The following is a 21,069-nucleotide window of genomic DNA, read 5'->3' as shown; positions in this document are numbered from 1 at the left end:
GGGCTGGCTGAGCTCCAGCAGCGTTTGGCCAGCGCTGCCAGGCCCAGGCTGGGATTGTTGGGGTGTCCTGTGCAGGGCCAGCAGTTGGACTGGAAGATCCCCATGGCTCCCTCCCAACTCAGCCAATTCTGTGGCTCTGTGATCCCATGAGCCTGGGGATGGGACTGCAAATGGTTGCCATGGCAACGGGCTCTGGCTCCAGGCCTGAGCTGGTGACCATGGCAACCACCCCTGGCATGGGGTCTCCATGGAGCTGCCAAGGGACTGACCATAGCAACAGGGGGCTGGTGATGGTTGCCATGGAAACAGATCATAGCAACAGGTCCTGGTGATGGTTGCCTGCCAAGAATCAGATTTGTTACAGGCTCTCCGAGGGGCTCTATGGGGACATTTCAAGAATCTCCAGGCTGTTCAAGAGCCAGAATGTCACAGGCATTGACAGGGGTTCCATGGAGACCTCCCAGGGGTTTCTGGGGATGCTGAAGAGCCGTGTGGTCAGACGCAGTCCCAGCAATTCCATGGTGACATCCCAGGGGACCTTGGGCTGCAAAGGCACCGCTCTGTCACAGGCACTCCCGGGGAATCCACGGTGACATCCCAGGAGTCCTCAGGCTGCCAAAGAGCCGGGATGTCACAGACACTCCCAGGGCTTCCTATCGTGGGCAGAGTGGGAGCTTCAGGCTAAAGCTTTATTTCTTTATTGGAGAAACACCTGCTGAGTCATGAGGTGGAGAAATGACACCCAACAGCCACCATGGATCCTCAAACCCTTCCAGGTCACCTAGACTTTTAAATTCTTTCTAAGAGAGAAGACTGAAAGCAGCTGGATTCAATCCCAGCCCCAGACTTTGTCAAAGGTTTATGTGTAAAGATTGGACAGCTGGATCTGAACCGTAATGCAATTTGTCTCACAGGATTAACAGCGGAATACCAGATATATTTATACTAATACAACTGTGACTGATTCTGAAGATGATTAGACAGATTTATTTACACCACAGAGTAAATAAAGAAAAAGAGTTATTTACTCAACAGTAAAGGAGCTATAACAATTATTAGACTATAGTGCTCTAGGAAGCAATTTTGAAGTAAACAGGGCCTTGCTGGAGTTGTTTGAGCCCATTCCAGGCACGGCCTCCTGCTCCAGCAGGAACTGCCTTTCCTGTGCCATGGCCAGGGCAGATCCCGCTGCAGGAAAAGCCCCAGGCCAGCCCCAAGCCAGGGAAGGGCTCGGGCACAAGTGCAGAGTGCCGTGCTGGGAGCTGTGCCAGGGACAGCCTGAGGCACCAAAGGCACCTTGGCAGCAGCAGCTGCTTCCAGGCCATGGCCAGAAGGCTCCCTTGGCACCCCGGCCTGGTGGCCAGCACTGCAGAGCTGCTGCTTCAGGGCTCATTTCTGGCTGGGCTCTGAAAAGCCACTGCTGCTCCAGGAGCCTGACTGGGAAGCAACTGGCCCCAGCACCCTGGGGACAAAATAATAATGAAACAACTCTTCATGGCAGCAGAGACAAGGCAGGGGCAGAGGAAAGAGGAGAGTCAGGCCCTGGGGACATGGCTTCAATGGTGATGGCTGTGAGGTCAGTGCCACTGCAGCAGCCTGGCTGGCCCTCAGCAGACATTCTGGCCTGGAGCGCTGTGAGGTCACCCAGCACATCAGAGAACCCACACAACAGGAATTCCATCCTTGGGGAGGGGAGGGGCTTTCACTGTGTCAGGTTGCACAGAGATGCTGCTCTTGGAGCAATCCTGGTATGAGGCATACATTTGTCTGCAAAAGCAGTTGCAGTTTTGTGCCACTCTGATTGTACAATATTTCCTCCTTCTAAAAACAACCAAATCCACTCTAGTTCACTTTAAAGATATTGATCCTTGTTCTGTCACTGCAAGATTTGGGAGAAAATAACTTTGACCAGTGTTTCCATTTTCACAGACCATGGAGAGGACCCAAAAATCTCTCAGGATCAGGTTTGGAGGCCTCATCACATAAGCAGTAGGTAGAGGCTGAGGGCTCAGGGCTGTGCAGCTGAAAGGCCCTGCCAGAGGCAACTTGTGCAGCCCTTGGGCCATGGCTGCTGGCCCTGGGCCTGAGGCCAGCAGGGGACAAGTGACCCTGGCAGCCCTGGGGCCTCATTGCCTCCTTGTCCCTGCTCAGCAGCCTGGCAGGGGCCGCCCCATGGTGCTGCCCTTGGCATTGCACATCCCCACATGCCAGTGGCCCGGGAAGAGCCCTGAGCAATGAGGGAGGGACAGCATCTGCCTTGCCAGGGGCTGGGGCTCAGCCCTTGGCCCTTGGCATTCCTGAAACACATCCAGCTTTGCTCAGCACCACAGACACCTTTCCCTTGCTTGTCCCCAGCTGGCATCAGGGCCTCCAGTCTTCTGCTCTACCTGGAACCTGGGCACGCTTTCTCACTCGTGTCTCTCATTTCAACTACAAGAAATTTCAGTGTTTCCATCTGACTTGGAGTTCTTGAGAAGTTTCTGGAGCACACTCTGAGGGACTGAGTGTGATGCCAAGAGCCCCAAAGGCCCGAGAGGGTGATGAAAGTGCTGGTGCTGTGTCTGTGCTGCTGAGCTGGGCCGGGCTCTTGGCCCAGAGGCAGCTCCTGGCAAGGGCAGCGCTGCAGAGAGACAGCTCTGGCCAGGAGCAGCTCCTGAGCACAGCCCAGCAGGGCTGGGGCCCTGCCAGGGCAGCTCAGGGACACCAGCAGGCCCAGACAGAGCTCCCAGGGGCTCAGCACTGGCAGGGGCTGTGGGATGTGCCAGAGGGGGCTGTGTCACAGCAGCACCTCTGTGGCTGTGTCCTGGAGCCCCAGAGCAGCTGTGATGTCAGAAAGGGGCTGTGTGACAGCTCAGAGTGGGTTGTGTGAGGTCACAGATGGGGCTGTGACATCACAGAGTTTGTTGTGTGAGGTCACTGAGCAGCTATGGCATCATAGAGGGGACTGTGTGACATCAGACAGCAGGGTGTGGCATCACAGTGTGGGATGGCTGATATCACTTCGTGGGCTGTGACATCACAGAGAGGACTATGACATCAGAGGTTGAATGCATGACATCACAGAGTGGGTTGTGACATCACAGAGTTTCTGTATGACATCACAGAGCCACCACAGGGTGGGCTGTGACATTACTGAGTGGGCTGTGAGGTCACAGAGCAGACACCACAATCCCAGAGGGCAGCTCTGTGACATCAGACAGCAGATTGACATCACAGAGCAGCTGTGTGACAGCAGAGAGAAGAGTGTGTGATGTCAGAGAGAAGGCTGTGACATCAGAGAGTGGGTTCTGCCATCTCAGAGGGGCTGGGACATCACAGTCCAGACTGGGACATCACAGAATGGCTGTGGGACATCCCAAGTTCTGTGGGGCATGGGACAGGGGGACAGGGAACCCCCGGCAGCATCCCCATATCCCCCAGGGCCAGAGCCTGGGCCAGGGCTCCTTCACCCTGTCACCAACGAGGGCTTGAGAGCGCTTAAAAAATCCCCAGCAAGGGAGCAGAAAAAAACAGATTTAATATTAAGCACCAGCAGCACAAAGTTCCTTGGCAAGAGTCACTCTGCTCCTGACTGGACACTTCAGGCACAGCAAGGAAACAAAGCAACAACAAAAACAAACAAAATCCAGGCAATCCAGATCCAACCAGAAATGAACCCAGAGCCGTCCATGTGTGTGTGTGTGTGTGTGTTTGAGCTTAACAGAGCTCAGACTTACCAGGACTTCACTTATATCTTCATTTATACCTCAAACATCACAATTTAGCAAAAGCACTTAGGAGTATTTAAGCTAACTTATAACTAATGACTTCAGGATTTAAGAGTGGAATAACACTTAACAATATTCAACTTAGCTTATTGTTGGAGTCAGAGGCACTGAGAGTGTGCCCTTATCTCTGATACCTGGCTCTGACATCCAAGAAAACACTGAATTTCATATAACACCGTGAAAACAACTGTTAAATAGAAAAACCAGGAGTGTAAGTGTGTAGATTAAAGAGATTTCTTATGTCACTGCGTGAAAAAGTTAAAGTTTGGAGTTTAAACTCATTTAGAAAATAGAGGACAAGATGGAGGATTCAGGGTGTTGTCTCTTGTCCTTCTTTCTTCTTCATCTTCTTCTTCTAGAGGTTTTTGGGTAGTAGTAGGTGATTGGATAGAGAATGCTGCAGTGCAGCACACAAGTGTTGGGTCATTGGGTCACTAAGAAAAAATATCTCCTTGGCATTTGTTAATTGGGTAAATGAACATATAAAAAACCTTGAAGAAGATCTTTGTTAGTAATTTTGCACCTTTCTATCTTAGTGCACATAGCTGCTTGTGGCTCCTTGTACCCTGTATACATGTAATGGAGATAAAAGAAGAATAAACAACCAAGTCCAAACAAGAGAAAACTGCCTCTCTCTCGTCAATCTTCAGTCCAAGGGGGAAAAAGAACCCAACCACAAGTGTCCCATCAGGACACCAGGGCCACACTGCACCACTGCAGACGGGAGCAAACCCTTGTGGACTGCGTGCCTTACAAATCTGCTAAACCCATGTCACACACATCCCTGAATTTAGACATTTAAAATATGTACATTTATCCATAGATACCTTTTCATCAGCAATATGTGCTATAAAACACACAAGAGAAAAGGGTCGGGATGCCATTGCACACTGGCAGTCAGCCTTTGCTGTTTTGAGCATCCCTCATAGCATCAAAACAACACACATCTCACAGAAAACAAAACATTTCCTGCAGCCCTGGAGTGTAACACACCACACTGGCGTTCCTCAAATAACAATAAAACAGGCCATTGTGGGAAGAGCACATGGCACTTTAACAGGAATTACTGAAAAACAAAAGGGAGGAATGTGTGGTGGGACCCCAGAAAGCAAAGTAGCTAAGGCTGTTCATTCAATAAATCATTCAGCAGTATCAGAAGATCCCCAAACCCAGGCTCGCTTGAACTCTGCAATTCTAACACAAGTGAAAGACTTAGCAATGTGAGCTCTAACAAAAATTACCAACTTGTCAGTGCCAACCCAAAGCTATTCAAGTAGAAGACAAAACCCCCATGAGCTATATATGCAGTGAAGCAAGGGGTCAATTAATGCTACAACTGGCACGAGATAATGCAAACCAAGACTGTAGAAAAATTATAGCTGCATTACCTCAAGGGAATCCATCCCTGGAGGAGATGATTACAGCATGTGCTAAGGTTGGGAGTGGATCTCATCACATGGATATGCTAGCCAATTCTATTACAGCTGCTGTTAAACTCACACCCCATTGCTACAAGTGTGGACAACAAGGCCACGGGAAAATAAACTGTCCACACCAGCCCATTCCACAGGGGACAGCTCAGGGACAAAGAAGTGATAATGCAAGCTGCAACCGATGTGAAAGAGTTGAACATACAGCCAAAGGACACAAACAACACCCTCCTGACAGTACCTCTACGGATGTGATGGAGGAGATTGAAGAAGAGTAACCAGAACAACTTATTCACCATGAAAATCAGACTCTTGAAAAGACAGTTCATTTAAAAACTGTTTGTTTACAAATTGTTTTTCTGCTAAGTTGGGTTTTTCTCACGGTTCTAAACATTGAATGTTTTTTGTTTCTTGTTTAAAGAGTTCAGGATAATCTCAGTTCTAAATACTTTCTTGTTTTTTAATGTTAAGTTGTAACTTTTAACTATAAGTAGTTAACCTGTGGTTTGTTAGCTTGAAGGATTGTGATCCTGTCTGCCAGCTCCTGGAAGGGAGTGTTGCAAACTCAATTTAGTACACAAAGCATATTGCTTGCTGAAGAGAATTAAGTGTGTCAAGTTAACTAGAAACTTCTTTCAAATTAAACCCATGCTGTCCCTGTTATCATGTCTGCAAAGGGCCCTTGCATATAGGATAACAGAGAGCATTTTCTATTTTTTAATTTAACCAAAAAGGGTAAATAGTCACAGTATGGTCATAGTACAGTTGGTCAGGACTGGACAAAGTAAATCTAGACATAACACAAATCTAATTTAGCAGTAAATCTACTTTAGCCATAACACAAATCTAATTTAGCCAGCCTAATTCATGTCTGAACCACTGCACACCACTGGCCAGGATGCAGGGCACGGAGGGAAGTATCAGCCAATGGCTGTCTAGCCTGGGAAATTTGAATTTGGTATTCAAGTGAGTTCTGAATAATAAATGAGGCTGTTTTGTCTGATGAGCACCTGGAGCACGAGTCGTGGATTTTGTCTCTCCACTCACGACCAGCACGTTACAGATACACCTTGGGCAGTACAAGAGCCTGTCCAGGGCTACACCCAAGATGGAGCAAAAGTGGTCACAAAAATGGACAACTCATCACAAAGTCCCACATTTTTAGAAGTTTAGGTTAATCTGCATATTGGGGTTCATTGTCCAATTACAGCTTCAGATGATGAAGTCCCATCCTTCTTGTTTTCTCTCTTCAGTCCACCCTTGTTTATGCTTTCGGGCCTGGAACTTGTAACAACTGTCCTTGGTATCAAGCTAGAAAAGGAATTGTTTTGTCTACCTACTCTGTGAAGAGAGCTCACTAATACTTAATATGGAGTTCAAAACTACAAAGGTAGGCAGCACAGAATATGAAAAATATGAAAGCTAAAACTTAAGGCAACACACCCTGAAGGGCTGTGAAACTAAATAATTTTGGAGAGGGACTGAGTAGGATTCAGTGGCATAGAGTGGTTTTGAGGAGACAGATAGAAGCCTCTCGTCTCTTTGAGTGCCAAGAAATGGAGACAATTACACCAAATAACCCCACAACCCCCAAATCCTCCCAAGTATCTCCCAGATTCCCTTGAAGCACTAGTAAAATGTGAGGCTCTAGATGCCTTTGATGAATTTGTTGATTTTTACCACTCTGTTATTTCTCTGTTTTAAATAGATGAAGATGAAGCAAAAGATAATTGAAACCAAAATAAAATGATCTCCAGCCCAGTGTGTTCCCAACACAGATCACTGGGAACGTGGGTCATCAGGGCTCTGCCCAACGTGGGTCCTCTGATGGGGGATCGAGCTGGGGCAGCACACGAAGCTCTTCCTGCACTTGGGGCACTCACAGGGCTTCCCTTACCGGTGCCTCTGTTGGTGTTGGGTCAAGTGAGAGCTCACAGAGAAGCTCTTCCCACACTGGGGACACTCGTAGGGCCTCTCCCCAGTGTGGATGCGCCGGTGCCTCATGAGGTGGGAGTTTCGCTTGAAGCCCTTCCTGCAGTCAGGGCAGCGGAAGGGCCTCTCATCCGTGTGAATCCGCTCGTGTCTGAGGAGATTGGAGCTCCTGTGAAACCTCTTCCCACACTCGGGACACTCGTAGGGCCTCTCCCCAGCGTGGATGCGCTGGTGACGGATGAGTTCGGAGTTGCAGCTGAAGCCCTTCCCACATTCCCCACACTGATAGGCCCATTCCCCAGTGTGGATCATCTGGTGGCAGATCAGGCTGTTGCTCTGGCTGAAGCTCTTCCCACACTCCAAGCACTTGTAGGGCTTCTCCCCATCCTGAAGCTGCTCATGGACCACCAGCTCAGAGCCCCGGCTGGATCTCCGGCCGCCTTCCCGGCACAGGGTGGGTCTTTCCTCCTCAGAGCACCCTGGGATGGGTTTGGAGCCCCTCCTCCGGCGGGATCTCTGGGACTTTTCCTCCCCATTGTATTCCTGCACTGTGGTACCACTGAAAACGGCCTCTTCCATGAGGTTCTGCTGTGGGGATTTGTCCTCCCTGGTCTCCATCCTCAGCTCCTTGTCTGGGGGAGGAAGGACAAGGAGAGGATGGGATTTGCCTCCGTGCCAGAGGGAAGGGGAAGGAGATCCCCCCAGTGTGTCCCCGGCAGGACGGCGTCGGCAGCGGGGTTGTCCTGCAGCCGGGGGCCATGCTGGGCTGGGAGATGGAGCAGGAGAGAGGGGGAAAGGGGCACTGACTTCCTCCTCACCTGCCTGGGTGTCCTGGGGCATCTTCCTCTTCCTCACAGCCTCCTTCTCCATCTGGCCAAGGTCTGGGATTGGGAAATCCTGGTTTGGAGAGAAATACAATTCATGAGCACATTGGATTAGGGGGTTCCTCCTGCCCAAGTCCATCTCTAGAAATCCCAAGCTATCCATAAAAACCTCCCAAACACCAAGATTCAGCCCTGAAAATGCCTCCCAGGAGTTCCCCATCTCTGGTCTCTCCCCTTTTGGTGTTCAGGGGTTCCCCCCTGTCCCAGCTGCTGGGGGTCACACGTGTACTGGGGGTCCTTTGTCTGCTCGGTCCCTGTCCTCCCCAGGCTGCTGGGAGTGCCAGGAATCTGAAAAGTTCCCCTCATTTCCATCTCCCCACTTAGGAATGCTGGAACCCCCAATGTCTTCACAAGGGGTAGTTTCTGCTCAGCTTCGCAGTCCTTAATTCTTAAATATCGCCCCTCCCCCCAAAAACCCAACCCAGGGACCCCCCAGAAGATCTGGGCTGAGCTCCCCCTCTCGGGGCACCTGTGAGATGGGGGGTGATGATCCCACAGGTGGGGGACTGTGAATTCAGGGAGTTCTTGACCTCTTGGTTCCTTCTCCTTTCCCTGATCCTCCTTTGTCCCTCCTCTTCCTGTTGAAGTTCATTTAAAAAATAATGGTCTGTCCCAAGGGAAGAACTCACCCTTGGTGTTCTATAAGGTTAGTCCCTACCTAACCTCCCTTTTCTTTTCCCTATCCCATTGGCTGTAACCCCCCTGTATCCCCTGGCCACCCCCTCCCCCAAGTTTAAGAGAGCACCCGAGGAATCTCAGCCTCTTTCTTACCCTGGGAGATCCACATACAATGAACCCAGGACCACGTCTCAGAAATCTGAGCCTTCTCTGTCTAAAATACCTTAGGTCCATGTTGGATATATTTTGAGACCCCTTCCCGCCCGTGTTCTGAGAAGGGCGGACACATCCCCATGGGGAACAAGACTGAAGGGGTTTGTGGAGTATTTACAACATCTTCCTCCCTCTCCTCCCCTTCCATCCCTCCTCCTTCTCCTCCCTAACGCCAGCGCCTTCTCCTACTTCCATCCCTTCTCTCTCTCCTTCTTCATCCCTCCTCTTCCATCCCTCCTCCTCCTCCCCCAGGAGCAGTGACACCCTCGGTGCCCCGTTCCCAAACCCCTCACAGCCCATGGCAGGAGCGGGGATGGAGCCGGGACAGGTCGGGATGGGCAGCGCGGGGCTCTCCGCTGCTCCCACCCGCTGGGGACGGGGGGAACCCGGCCCGGGGAAAAGGAGAGGGAAACTGGGAAAATTGGGGGCTGCAGATCCAACCTGGGGCTGGCTGGGGACCCTGGCTGGGGACTGCCAGCCCTTGGGGCTGCTCTGGGGAGATGCGGGAGGGGGAAACACAGAGAGGGCTGGGGGATCCCAGGAGTGGCAGCACTGGCAGGGACTGGTTTGTACTGGGATCATCCTGGCAGTGGCTGAGATGGCGCTGGCTGTGTACTGACATCATACTGGGATCATACTGGGATCATACTGGCAGTGAGTAGGAGCCTGCAGGGGGCAACTGAGACCAGGTTGTGAGGAACTGGGAATATGCCCTGCGCTCCCCAGAACCCCGGGATCGCCCCCCATAGGTCCCATAAGTCTCCCCCAAACCCTTCAGGATCCCTGAGTGCCCCCTCAGCGCCCGTTCGAAGCCCCCCAAAGCGTCCCTGGATCCCTGAATGCTCCTGACCCCACAGATTCCCCTTCCAGCCACTCCTGGGAATTCCTCTCCCATCATCCCACAACACAGTTCCGCGCCCAAACCTCCTGCCGTGCCCCGCGCCCTAAAGATCCCGGTTACAGCTCCCCAGGTTCCCCCCAAGTGCTCCCGAGCCGTATACATTCGCCCCGAGCACCTGCAGCACGGCTCGGACGCAAAAGTTTTCTCCAAGCGCTTCCCCACACCGCCGAACACTCCTTCCGAGTCACTTCCGGGACTACAGCTCCCATCATGCTCCGCGGCGCCCATAGAGCGCTATTCCAGCCGGGACTGCATCTCCCGTCATGCCCCGCGCCTCACCGGAACCCATTGGAGCTGCGCCTACAACTCCCGTGATGCTCTGCGGCCCCATTAAACCGTATTATACCGGCGCCTACAACTCCCATCATCCCCCGCGGCCCAGAGATTCCCTGTTACAGCTTCCCGAGTGCCCGCCCGGACCCCGAAGGGCCCCCAGATTCCCCTCCCTGACCTCCAAGTGCCCCCCTGGACCCCCAAGTGCTCCCCTGGACCCCGAATTGTCCCACAGAATCCCTAAGTGCCCCTCCAAGTGCCCACCCGGCTCCCCCAAGTGTCCTCCAGACCCCCAGGTTCTCTCTAAAGTCCCTCCCCAGACCCAAAACTGCCCCAAATGTTCCCCAGAAAAGTCTTCATGGAACCCAAAGTGGTTCCTTTTACCCTGTCTGAGAAAAATTTAAAAATTATGACCAAAGGACTAAAAATAATAATTAGCATAAAGAGGGAGAAATAGTGGTCAATTAATTAATGAAGGAAATTGTGATACTTTGAACCAAGGATCGATAATATTTTTAGTCGCTAAAAATTTATCAGTTCTGTTATAGAGATATAAAAATTAGGTTATAAAAATACAGAATTATTATAAAAAGTAAAATTTTATTTTTATTAATTGATTAGATTTTAATGATAAAGAAAAATTGATAAATGTTCTCAATATTTTGGGATGTCAGTCCCAGGTGGGCGATGTCAGACATGCTGAGGCTCGGGGTGAGGAGCAGGTTGTCCAAACAGGGGCAGCCCACAAGGGGCTCATTCTTCTCCGTGACCAGACCTCCTAAGGAGACATTCAGCATCAGGATCACTTGGGGAATGCTTCTGTCACCTCTTCTCTCAACTAAAAAATAAAAAAAAATATCTCCTTGATTGTAAAAAAAAAAAAAAAAGTGGTGGATTTTCAAATCTTCCTCCTTAACAGAACTCCAAACTGACTCCAAGCAGCTGCACAAGCCTTGGACTTGAAGACAGTGGAAGGAAGAGAAAGAGCCCCCGAGGCTTTCTGTATTTTAATGAACCCCAGGCTGGATTTGGGGCTGAGTCCAGGACCCTCAGGCACTGAGAGAAGGTTGAAGGAGCTGCTCAAGGAGTCAGAAGCAAAACTCCAAGTCCCTTGGAGCATCCCTGGGCCCCACTGACTGCCGGCTCCTGGCACACTCAGCCATGGCATGGTCCAGTCTCACGCTGGGACACCTCCTGCACCAAAATTCTACCCTGGCAGGGACTTTTCTTTCTCCTCCCCTCCAGGCTGAACCTGCCAAGCTGCACTTTGGGGAGGTTTCCTTCTCTTGCCACTGCCCAGGAAAGCTGTGTCTCCTGCTGCTCACAAACAGATAAGGGCTGCTGGGGGATGTGGGGGTTGGAGGCTGCCTGGGGTACAGTGACCATGAAATCATCGAGTTTTGAAATATTCTGTGAAAGAAGGAGGGGCATCAACAAAACTCCTACACTGGACTTAGGAAGAGCAGACTTCAGCCGATTAAGGATGCAGATTTGGGGAGTACCAAATCAGATACTGAGTTTTTTAAGGGAAACAGCTTTTTAAAACAAAAGATTCCAGGAAGGATGGACACACTTCAAGAAAGAAATCTTGAAGGAGCAGGAGCAGCCTGTCCCTCTGTGACAAAAAATGAGCTGGTGAGGAAAATGACCAACCTGGGTGGGCAGGGAGCTTTTGGAGGAACTCAGTGAAAAGATGAGGGTGCATCACCTTTGGACAGAGGGGCAGGCAACTCAGGAAATGTTTAAGGATGTCATTAGGTCATGCAGAATGAAAAGTAGAGAGGTGAAAGCTCAGTTAGACCTTAATCTGGCTGCTTCTGTGAAGGATAATAAAAATGCTTTTATAAGCATTTAAAAATAATAAATAAATAATAAATAATAAATAAATAATAAATCATAATAAAAATGCTTTTATTGCATGAATGGCAAAAGGAAGGCTATGGACAACCTCCATTCCTTACTGGGGGGGATATGGTTACCAAAGATGAGGAAAAGGCTGAGGTACTCAACACCTCCTTTGCCTCAATTTTCAGCATTAAGACAGGTCTGCTGGAGGGCAGGACAAGGAGACACAGCCTTAAGCTGCACCAGGGCAGGTTTAGGCTGGACAATAGGAAGGAGTTCTTCCCCGAAAGGCTGATTGGGAATTGGAATGGGCTGGCCAGGGGGGAGGTGGCAGTGTCACTGTCCCTCTCCAGTGACACTTAGTGGCATGGTCTGGGTGACAGGGTGGTATGAGGGCATTGCTTGGGCTTGATGATCTCAAAGGTCTTTTCCAACCAATTGGATTTTGCCATTCCGTGATGATTGGGACACTCTGGGGAAGCAAAGGACCCTTGTGACACTGCAGGGCCTCACGGAACTGAGAGGCCCACAGTGACCCTGTGCAGAACCAGGGGTCCATTGTGGTGCTGTGGGGCCAAATGGAACCAAGGGGCCTTTGTGATACCGGGGCCTCATGGAACCAAGGGCCCATTGTGACACTGCAGGACCTGGTGTGACCAGGGGTCCATAGTGACACTGCACAACCAAGGAGAACATTGTGGCACTCTGCACCACACAGTGGCCTCATGCAGCCAAGGGGCCACGGTGACACTACAGGGCCTCAAGGAATCCAGAAGAGGCTGTGACACTGTGTGAGCTGGCTCTCAGCCAGAAACCAGTGGGTGGGACAGACCTTGCTGCTGAAGGGCTTCACATTGCCAAAGCCGAAGTGTGGAGTATCAAGGAACTACCTGAGGTTAAGGAAGTTCCAATGCCCACGTTCCATCCCCTCATTTCAAGCTGAATGCGGAGCTCCACTTGTGACTCTGCTTTTTAATAATGAATGTAAATATTCAACAAAATTCCCTTAGAAAGACCCCACGAAGCTTCACATTGTGAGAGCTCATTCAAGGCAGCCTCAACTCCTGTCCTGGTTCAGTCCCTGTCAAGCCCACTGTGCTTTCCAGCTGCTTTGCTCCAGCTCCCCCCAAATCACCATGAATTCCACTGAACTGAAACAAATCCAAGTCCTCTTGGGTCACGACAAGGGCAGGGAGAAGTCCCTCAGGGATCACCATCACAGGCACAACAGCCCACCATGGGAAAATGAATTGAAGTTAGGACTGAGCAAATCAGAACGGGAGAATGAGAATTAAAATCAATCTTGAGAAACACCTCCTTCTGCTCCTGAACTTTTCTGTCCGGGCCGCTGCTCGCGGGACACAGAGAGGGGCCCGGCCGTGTCCCTCGAAACCTCCCTGGGAATCACCCCAGAGCCCTCAGCCTTCCTTGTGCCCATGCCTGGGGCCTCTTGTCCCTCCCAGGGGCTCCCGTGGCTCTCCCAGTTCGTCCCAATCTCTCCCAGTCCATCCCAGTCACTCCCAGCACCCCTGCCTGTCCAGCTCGACCCCTGCGTGGATTTGACGCCCACCAGCCAATCAGATCGCGGCTCACGGATGACTCATCAGTTGCCAGGCAGATCCACAGAGCTGAGTGCCCGCGCTGGACTCGGCCTCCCAGTGCCGCGCGCTTCATTCCCAGTCCCTCCCAGTGCCACCACAGCCCCTCCCAATGCCACCAGAGTCCCTCCCAGTGCCACCAGAGTCCCTCCCAGTGCCACCACAGCCCCTCCCAGTGCCACCAAAGTCCCTCCCAGTGCCACCACAGCCCCTCCCAGTGTCACCACAGCCCCTCCCAGTGCCACCAGAGTCCCGCCCAGTGCCACCGCAGTCCCGCCCAGAGGCCCCAGAGTCCCTCCCACTCCTTCTTAGCCCATTCCCTTTCCACTTCCAGTCTACTCCCAGGTCATTTTCACTTCAGTCCCAGACCTCCACCCTCTTATCCAGTGGCCCCCCATCCACTCCCATCTCTCTCAGCGCCACCCCAGTCCCTGCCAGTCCATTCCCACTCCCCGCCAGTCCATTCCCAGTCCCTCTCAATACCAAACCACTCCTCTCCTCTCTCTCCCAGTTCTCCCCCAGCTGATCCCAGTGTGTCCCCGCTCTCTCCCAGTGCCCCCAGCGTTTCCATCTCCCTGGTGCCCTTTAACTCCCAGCCCGGCCCCGGCCGCCTCCTCTGCTCCCTGATGGATTTCTACCCCGCACAGATCCAGCTGAGCTGGTCCCAGGGCCAGCAGGAGCTCTCGGGCCACGTGCTGGCCACTGCCGTGCTCCCCAGCGGGGACTGGAGCCAGCAGCTCCTGGTGCTGCTGGAAACCGCCCCCGGCAATGCGGGCTCAGCTCCAGCTGCCAGGTGGAGCACGTCAGCCTGGAGCACCCCCTGAGCCGGCACTGGGGCACGGCCCGGCCCCCACAGCGCCGGGGGCAGCGGGGGAGGCACCGGGGGGACTGGGAGGGGGATTTGGCAGTGCTGGGATTAACTGTGAATTTGAGAGAGACTGGTTTAAACTGGGAGAGGGAGTCAGGTGCCTGGGATGGCTGAGAAGGGGTTTGAAGGATGTTGGGGAGGGTGGGATGGAGTTCCAGGGATCCTGGTGGAAACTGGGAGGGATTTTGGGGCTGCTGGATGTAACTGGGAGGGATCTGAGTGAGCCTGGAGGGGCTGGAAGGAGACTAGGGCTGGAAAAGCAAGGGTTCAGATGAGGTTCTTTGTGCTTGGAAGAGTCTGGGAGGGGTCTTGGTGAGTCCCGGTGGGACTGGGAAGCGACTGGGAGAGGGTTTGGGGGTCCTGGGGCAGTGGGGGGCAACTGGGAGGGGGCTGTGGGATCCTGAGAGGAACAGGAGGGATTTTTGGTGGATCCTGAGGAGGCTGGGAAAGGATTGAGAGGAGGTTACAGGGATCCTGGGTGGGTTGGGGCAACTGGGAGGGTGCTTGAAGTGTCTCTGAGGGGTTTGGGGGGGTTCCTGACCCCTGCAGACCCCCCTAGAGCCCTCTAAACCCGCCAAAGCCGCCCCCCGAGCCCCATTGTGTTGTGGAAGTCCCCAGTGGTGAACTTGGTGAAGCCCTGCGCCACCAGCTCCTCCTTGCTCCGTGCTGACACCTCCTTAAATTTGGGGGGGCATCGGGGGGCTCGGGGGGCATCCCAAGGGCTCTGGGGAGGGGGTTTGAAGGCACCAGGAGGGAACCAGAGGATGGTGGGGACAGCGCAGGGGGGCTCGGGGGCAACTTCTGGGTGGATTGGCGGGGGGACTCAGGGGGGTTTGGGGGGGGGGGGTTCTCAAGGTGTTTTGGAGGCTGGGGCTTTTGGGGGAGGTCTCCGGGTAGTTTGGGAGGGGGGGATCTCTAGGGATTTTAGGGAGTCTCTGGGAGTTTTGGGTCTCTCAGAGTGTTTTTGGGTCCCTGGGGTTATTTTTGGGGTCCCTAGGGTTTTTCTGCAAGTCTCTGGAAGTATTTTGGGGGGTCTCTGGGAGTTTTTGGGGGGGTCTCCAGGGCTGTTTTTGGGACATCTCTAGGGGTGTTTCTTCGGGGTCCCTGGGGCTGTTTCTGGGGGTCCCTGGGGGTCCGTACCGCTGCAGCTCTTGCCTGTCCCCCAGCAGTGCCTCCAGGTGCGGTAGAAGCAGTTCCCATCCAGCCGCTTCTTGCGGATGTAGAATATTTCTGCAGCAGATCCTGGGGGTGGCAGGGTCCGTGGGGACACCGGGGGGGCACGGGGACAGCCCCAGGACAACCCCAGTACAGCCCCAGGACAGCCCAGCTACAGCCAACCCTGGCCTGGTGTCCCAGTGCCTCCCAGTCCGATACTGGTGCTGTTCCCAGCATCTCCCAGTATCCCTGGGCTGTGTCCATCCCCGTCCCAGGTTCCAAAGCAGCTCCCAGTCCCAGCCCGGTGCTGTTCCCAGTATGTCCCAGTGCCACCACCAGTTCCATACTGTGTGTCCCAGCTCCTCCCAGGCCCATCCCAGTGTCCCAGAGCAGTTCCGAATCTGACCCCAGCACTGTTCCCAGTATGTCCCAGTGCTTCCCAGTATCTCCCAGTGTGTCCCAGTGCCAAGCCCAGCCCCATCCCAGTGTCCCAGAGCAGCTCTCAGTCCCCTACTGCTATCCCAGTGTCCCCCCAGTATGTTCCGGTGCCCCCCAGTGCCGCACCTTGATCTTCTCCTGGTACACGTGGTCATCCTCGGCGTACTCCCTGTAGAGCTCGGACAGCTCCAGGCGCTCCGAGACCAGCGGGTTCTGCACCGCGATCTGGGGTGGAGGGGGAAACCAGGGGGGGGTCACGGCCTCGGGGGGCTCCGGGACCCCCGCGGGGCGCGGCCGGAGGGGCTCCAGGGGAGGATTTGGGGCGGGGGTTTCCCACCTCCGGCTGGATCCAATCCTGCTGCACCATGATGGCTCGTCGTAGGCCAGGCAGTTCACTCCTGGGGGGACACCGGGGGGTTCGCGGGGGCGTCCCGAGCGGCTCCCCGGCCCACCGGGGTCCCCCTGAGAGGGTCCTGAGAGGGGAGGGCTGGGAAGGCGCGGAGGGATCGGGCGGTTTTGGGGGATTTCGGCGGTGGGTCCGGGGATCTGGGGTCGGTCCAGGGGCTGCCGGGATGATCGAGGCCCTCCCGGGAGGAGCGAGGCCGCGGCGCGTGGGAGAAGCGGGGGATCGCATCCCGAGGGTGGCGGGATGGGGATGTGTGAGGGGGCTCTGTCGGTACCTTCCAGCCGAGCAGCTCCGGCTGCGGCTGCTGAGGCTCCTCCGCCGCCATCCCCGCGCCGCTGCCGGGAGCGGGACCTGGCCCGCCCACAATGGGCGTGGTTACCGACACTGGCCCCGCCCTCCCCTCATGGCGGCGCCTCCCTCAGGGAGCGATGGCGACCCCAGTGAGGGCGGCGGGCACGGCCCGGGAGCTCCGCGATCCCCGGCGGGGTCCCTGCCAGGGCCGGTGCCTCTATCAGCCCTCCCGGCCCCACGCCTTTGTGTTCTCTGACGCGGAAATTAAGGGAAATGGTGTTTTCCCGTTAATCGGAGAAGTAATGAAAAAGGCGTGATTGAAGCTCTGAGAATCGCCCGTGAAGGGGGTTCCTCCTCCATTTAAAAAGGCACTTATGGAAGGAAGGTTTCTGCCTGGGTTCAAACTCTTTCTCCTCTCACTGCCCGCTCTTTTTGCCGGCGTCACAAGGATATATCGGGGAGGCACTTGGGAAGAACCGGGATGGAACTGAGGGTACCGGGCACATGAAATTGGGTAGAAAAGGATCGCATCCACTCTGCTTCAGCACAAGGCTTTGCTCCCTCAGCGCCTCCTTCAGCAGCGCCGCGTGCCCAGGAGCCTCCGGGAGCCTCCAGGTGCCTCCAGGTGCTCCCCCAGCTCCCACCCAGCCCCTCCTCTCCTCCAGGAGACATCCGCGCAGGTGTGCCGAGGTAACACCTCCCAAAGCGACCCCCGGCAGGACCCGCCGCCTCCTCATCCTCGCTGGTCGCACCAGGGGTAGCCGAGACTCCCAAAATCCCGAATTTTCCCCAATTCTCCCAGGCTTCCGCTGTCCCGTTTGAAACTTCCCGCGCTGCCGGGGTGAGGGGCGGGGTTATGCAGATTTATCGAGTCACAGTGCGCGAAAGGCACGCTGGGAGAATGTTTTCTGGGGGGTTTCGGGGTTCAGTGGGGTCGGATCGGGCGGGACGCGAGCGGGAAATGCGGGAGGGGGCGCGGAAAGAGGCCGGGAACGGCCCGGAGCAGCTGCGGGGGCGGCGCGGGGGTGGCCGTGAGGTGCTAAAAGGCAGATCCGGGTGGGATCGGTGCGGGGTGGGAACTCCCGCATCGCTTTTCGGCCTTTTGGCTAAGATCAAGTGTAGTATCTGTTCTTATCAGTTTAATATCTGATACGTCCTCGATGAGAGGATTTTTGTATTAAACGAATTTTTGGATTCGGGAGTTGGACCCGGAGCTTGCTTCTTCCACTCCGCGCATCGTCGCGGTATTACAGTGCTTCCGGGAGCTGGTGCACCCCGATCGGGGTCACCTTATGGGTTAAAGATAGACTGGGCTTTTCTTTGAGCCGCGCCGCCTGGCCGCTATCGCGATATCCGCTGCCGCCAGCGCTGCCCCCCTATCGGCCCCGTCGCGCTCACAAAGGGGCTCTGCCTTCGCCACTCAGCCTCGCTCCTGCATTCTCCTGCCGAACAAGAACTTTGCTCTCTTACTTAACTTCTCTTTACTTCTTAACCTCTTAGGCTCTCTTACCCCCTCTTGCCCCTCTCTCTCTACCCCTTTAATTACCTTCTGCCCTCATGCTCTCAGCCTCCCCTTTCCGCTCTCTCCGTCCCTCTTTGAATGCATTTATGCTGTGGCTGGCAGCGTAAATGGATCTCTTCCACCCTCTACCTAAATAATAAACTGCTTATCCCAAGCGCAGCCTGGCTCACCGCAAGCCCGTTTTCACTCCTACACCTGGGGCTGCATTTCTGGGCACACCTGAGCTCGTGGACATCTGGATACCCATTTTGGGGTACACCTGAGCTGCTGGCTATCTGTGTCCCTACTGTTTGGGCTGTATTGGGTTTGCACAGCCTGCTTTTGATAGCTGGGCTTTCTACAGGGCTGGGTTCTGAGAGAAGGTTCTGGAAGTTTCCTCTGTGTTCAGCAGATCCAATCCCTGGATGGATCCAAAGATGGAGGTACCAGATGCAGAGGTCCACGAGGATGCAGAGATCCACCCGTGGCCCCTGGAGAAGCCCATGCCGGAGCAGGGCAATGCCTGAGATGAGGCTGTGGCCCCGGGGGACACCTGTGGACAGAGGGGCCCTTGCTGGAGCCGCCTGTCCTGGAAGGACTGACCCCGTGGCAGAGTGACCCACGCTGCAGCACTGTGAGGGGGCTGTTCCCCATGGGATGGACCCAGCTTGGAGAAGTTCCTGGAGAAGTCTCCGGTGGGAGAGAGCCCAGGGTCCAGCAGGGGAACGACTCCTGTCCCTGAGCAGGGGGAAAAGCCCCGGGGGATGGAGTGACCATGGCCCCATTCCCTGTGTCCCTGCACTGCCGGGGGAGGAGGCACAGCTGGGAGGAGGGAGGGGTGGGGGGAGCTGGTTTTAAGGGTCTTCCTTTACTTCTCATGATCCTGCTCTGAGTTTTTGGAGTTTTCTGCCAGAAATCTCTCTCCTCCCCCACTCATCCACAGGGATTTGGGGCAGTTTTCCCTTTTAGGGGGAAATCCGAGCGATGCCCTGATGCCTCCTAATTAGCGCTGCTGAGAAGTGAGGCTCCAGGTCTTCTCGCTGAGCTGGAGCCACCGAACACCCAGGGCTGGGAAAGGCGGGCCGGGAGCTGCGGAGAACTTTGTTTGTGTTGGGAGCTCAATGGCGGCTCGGGCCGGGCCCGTTCCAGGGCTGTTCCTCATCTCCGCCCTTCCCCTCACACAGCCCGGGGGGCCCTGAGGGCGCGGGGCGGGGCTGTGCCGTGTGCAGAGCCCGCCGCTGGCTGCGATTGGCTGCTTCTGCCGTCACTCGTGGTTCTGGCGTGCTCTGATTGGGCAGAGCGGGGACAAGCCCGGCCCCGCTGGCGCCCCCAGGGCGGCCGTGGGGCAGGAGAGCCGCCATTGCTGGAGCGTCTGTGCGGGCCCGGCAGCGGCGGCAGCGGCCGGAGCCCGGTGAGGCGGCGGCGGAGCTCGGAGGCGGCCCCGGCCATCGCAGGTGGGAGCCGCGCTCGGTTCTGCGGGGCTCGGGGCTCGCTGCGGGCCCGGGAGGGGGTGGCAGGGGGCTGTGGCGGGTGGGTTGTGCCGTGGCCGGCCCGTGTTGGCCCTGGCGTGAGGGCGCTGCGGGAGCGGCTGCCCGCGGTCTCCTTCCCGCTGCGGCCTCGGCAGGAGCCGGTGCCGGAGCAGCGCTGGCTCGTCCCGGTTCGTGTCGGTAGCCCGGAGGTGGCTGCGCTGTGCCCGGGGCTGGGCGGGAAAATTCCCGGCGCCAGAGGTTTGTGTGGCCAAAGGAGCCAGAGGAGTGGTGTGCAAGTGACTTTATTGCTGCCCAAAGGGAGAGGCCATGGGGCATTTGCCGTGCGTTCTCTCCAGTTGCTGGAGGACGCGGCCTCGTTTTTGTCCTGATTTTCCCGGCCGCGTGTCCCTGTCCCTTTCCCCACTGGCGGAGGTGCTTGGAAGGTTCAGACTTCCCGATCTGCCTCCTGCATGTCCCGGTTAATATGTACCCACCACTTTTGTAGAACATCCGATATTGATGGCTCTGTTAAGTCTTTGTTGTTCTGGAAGTTCAGGAATTTAGCAGGACTTTGTCTGAGCAGTGGTCCTTGTCAATTAGTAACATTTTCTGAAACTGATGCTTTCTCCCATTGCTTCCTTATGTGCAAGTCCCTGGCCCTATCTCCAAGCAGATTCACTCACTGACTCTGTTTTTTCTTCCTGGCTGTTCTTTGTTTTTGGGATTGCTCTCAGTGCCCTCATTCTCTGTCCTTTTGTAGCCGTTTGTGGCTCAGGAGGCCTGGCTGCCCCCTGCATCCCCTTGCTCAGCTGCTGAATGAGCTGCACTCAGCAAGGTGTCCTGCATGGTGAAAAGATGAGAGTTGCTGTAGAACATAAGAGGAGAAAGTACATTCGTTTAACCCATGGTCTGCCAGGGAACCACAAAAAAAGTTGCCCATTTCCATGTTTGGACCAGTATATGAGCTGCTTTCTTATATCTTTTGTTATCTGTTTCTCCACTTTTCCTTTGTGTTCTGTTTGCCAACAGCAGTTTGAGTCATTTAACTTTCCACAAACTCTGCCTCTTTTTTCTGCTAAAAGACAATCTGATCCCATCCCATGGTGAAATGTTGTGTTCCTCATCTGGGTGGATTGGTTGGGAAGAAAGTCAGGAACTGGAGCTGTCTGGTTGGGTATTATTTTGAGGACATCCTGTAATCTAATTATGCCATGGAAATGATAAATGGTTTCTCTGGCTCCTGATATGAATTTGTCAGGGTTCCCAGGGCCTGGTCCATGGTGTTGCAGGATTTGTTCTGGTGGCCGTTCATCTTTTCCCCATTTTTGGGTGCTCCCTCCAGCCAGGGCTCCATCAATTTTTGGCTTTTCTCTAATTAAATCAGCACATACTTGGATTCCCAACTGATTTCCCTTAACTTGTGGTACCAAAAAAACCCCAATGCTCTAATTCACCCTAGATAACATAGAAAGTGAGAGCA

General features: G+C 54.5%; 1 non-coding gene and 1 pseudogene across 1 annotated transcript; both read left to right on the top strand.

The window, feature by feature from the left end:
- Positions 1–21,069, top strand: part of LOC131586337 (zinc finger protein 271-like) — an 80,335-nt pseudogene that overhangs the window by 5,337 nt on the left and 53,929 nt on the right.
- On the top strand, positions 17,706–17,898 carry LOC131586447 (U2 spliceosomal RNA). Its single transcript, XR_009279149.1, has one exon. It is a non-coding gene; the product is annotated as a U2 spliceosomal RNA (small nuclear RNA).

This window comes from Poecile atricapillus, chromosome 19, assembly GCF_030490865.1.
Source record: "Poecile atricapillus isolate bPoeAtr1 chromosome 19, bPoeAtr1.hap1, whole genome shotgun sequence".
Lineage (NCBI taxonomy): Eukaryota > Metazoa > Chordata > Aves > Passeriformes > Paridae > Poecile > Poecile atricapillus.
This window is presented reverse-complemented; position numbering and strand designations above follow the sequence as displayed.